This window comes from Elephantulus edwardii, unplaced genomic scaffold, assembly GCF_000299155.1.
Source record: "Elephantulus edwardii isolate Elephantulus edwardi_28Jun2011 unplaced genomic scaffold, EleEdw1.0 scaffold00008, whole genome shotgun sequence".
Taxonomy (NCBI): Eukaryota; Metazoa; Chordata; class Mammalia; order Macroscelidea; family Macroscelididae; genus Elephantulus; species Elephantulus edwardii.
This window is the reverse complement of record NW_006399758.1, coordinates 18,606,626-18,609,124: the sequence shown is the minus strand read 5'-3', so window position 1 is coordinate 18,609,124 and position 2,499 is coordinate 18,606,626. Positions and strand designations below refer to the sequence as shown.

The 2,499-nt window shown below is 40.1% G+C and overlaps 1 pseudogene; it reads right to left on the bottom strand.

Moving 5' to 3' along the window:
• The window catches only part of LOC102866934, a 45,581-nt pseudogene that overhangs the window by 29,729 nt on the left and 13,353 nt on the right, over positions 1–2,499 (bottom strand).

Here is a 2,499-nt window from a genome sequence, read left to right as displayed (position 1 = left end):
AATGAATGGAAACTCAAAATCTCTGTAAATGTTCATTAAAATTAATAAATTTTTTTAAAGAAAAGAGTGTACTGGGGAGGGGGGAGGGGTGGGCAGGGAGAAAAACGCCAAAATGAATGAATGAAAATCCAAAGTCTCTGTAGATTTTAATTAAAATTAATTTTAAAAATGATAATTTTTTTTAAAAAAAGAACAAATACTGCATAGTGTCACTGCTGTAAAACAGGACTGACATTGGTCCGGGTTGGGAGAAGACTGAGAAAGATGGGATAAATAATGTATACTGCATTGAATCAGATGAGGGAGAAAACTGTTTAAAAGGGATCTGTGATTAGGTATTATTGTCATGACAGGAATCCAGAATGAAGGCTGCATAGTGGAGTGGACTTGGAGGGAGGAATTGTATAACAATGAAAGACTTTTCTTTTACTTTTCAAAGAGAAGAGCGAATTGGTAGGAGGGAGGGGTGGGCAGGGAGAAAAATCCAACAATGAAGGGAAATCCTCAGTCTCTGTAAACTTTCATTAAAATTAATAATAATAATAAAAAAGAGTCAGAATCAATTCCACAATGTTGGGTTTATAAAGAAATAAAGTTCTAAAACAAACACAACACTGCACATAGGAGCCTTAGAAACTATGCTGTTAAAGAAGCTAAACACAAAAGAACAAATATTGAATGGTTTCCCTTTTATAAAATATGTATAATAGCCAAATTCACCAAGACAAAATATTAATGGTTACCAGGGACTATGGGCAGAAATACATGGGAGGTCCTGTTGCAGACAGAGGATCCCAAATAACAGAATAATTTTCTAATTATTAATAGCAAGACAAACAGCCAGGAATGAGATAGAGCAGAGAGCATGAAACAGGGGGCCAGCAATTCTTGACTGAGACCTCAAGTCATGTTTCTCTGTGCATTTATTGATAATCCGGGGAAGCAAATAATAAAAAGAATTCCTGGTAAATGAAGCTGAATTTTTCTCTATTGTCAACCTAATGCTCTAGCTCAGGAAGTACTTCACAGGTAGTAACACTTCCTCTGTAGGGGGGCCCTACCTGTCTACTGTCTGCAGGGAACAAAGAGCTCATTTTCTGTGATCTGCCACAAGAGAAATTCTAATTTATAAATCTGAAATTCCTTCAATTCCTGAACAAGAGTTTTCATATAATATTTGGTATAAAGTTTGGCTTCCCATAAGGTCCCTTTAAAAAAAGAAGTAATAAACAAAAGAATCTTTGCTGTAAATGGCACAGCCTTGCTCTAAAAGCCCACAGACCTGCATTGTGACTCACCCATTGGTTTTTGTCTTAAATATTATATTGCACTTTTCCTCACCATTGACGCTGCCAACACCATCTATATTATATGCTGGATCCAAGACCCAAGTGGCAGGCTGATTGCACCACAAGGCAGGCCCACGGCAAAACCCTTTCCTGAAAGAGCCCCATTAAAGATGGCAAGCTTTCTACAGCATCACTCAGTATATACACTGGAGTAGTTTCCACCAGCTGCTCTTTGGGCGAAGTATGGGCAATCTCCTGCTGTGAGATTTACTGCCTCTGAAAACCCACCAGAGGATCAGCTATGGATTGGTTCTGACTCAACAGCACACAACAACAACAGTTTCTGAGTGTGATAGGTGCTGCTTCCACAACCCAAAACGCCATCCACGTGCTGGACTTCCTTTTTTTGTACTCAAGTTTACAAGAGGCAGCACTTTATCTTTTACTTTGGAGGAAATGTCCTGGTGAGAGTGTGGCCTTGATGTGAACAGTAGAGCAGTTCTGCGGCTGTGGCAGCTGGTGGCTGTCTGCCAAGGACTCTCCTCACCACAGGGTCCTGAAGATAGATCTGAGCAGTGCACCTCCGTGGCCACCACATGGGGTGCCCTGAGTCTCGATAAGCTTTAAAAAGTGCTTGGCCTGTGAAAAGAATAAATGAAATGCAAGAGATGTCAAAAATGCTAGTGCATGATTAAGGAAGAGGAATTTAAGTCTTATCTGAAATGCAATCAGTATCTGAAGAATCCAACAAGGACTCTGAGGTGTGCATGTAGAGGTGTTATGCGGATTGAGATGGTAACACTTGGCAAGGACCAAACATTCCCCCTTGGCATTCAGAGGACAGTCTTTTCTATCACTAGCTATTATTTCAAATTCCATTCTGGGGTTCACAGAACAATTCATTCTCCAACTGTAATTTACTGTGTAATGATGCATTTTTCTTGTCTCTCCTTCAGCTACCATCTAGCAGCTACTTGATCTTTGAGTCTTCCAGTATTATGTGTCTCCCGCATTTATTCAGTTACTAGGGAGGATACAAGGAGAATTGACACCTTTGAGCTGTGGTGCTGGAGAAGAGTATTGAATATACCATGGACTGCCAAGAAAACAAACAGATTTATCGTAGAGAGGATTAAACCAGGCTGCTCCTTGGAGGCAAGGATTCTGGGGCTTCGTCTGACATACTTTGGACATGTTGTAAGGAGAGACA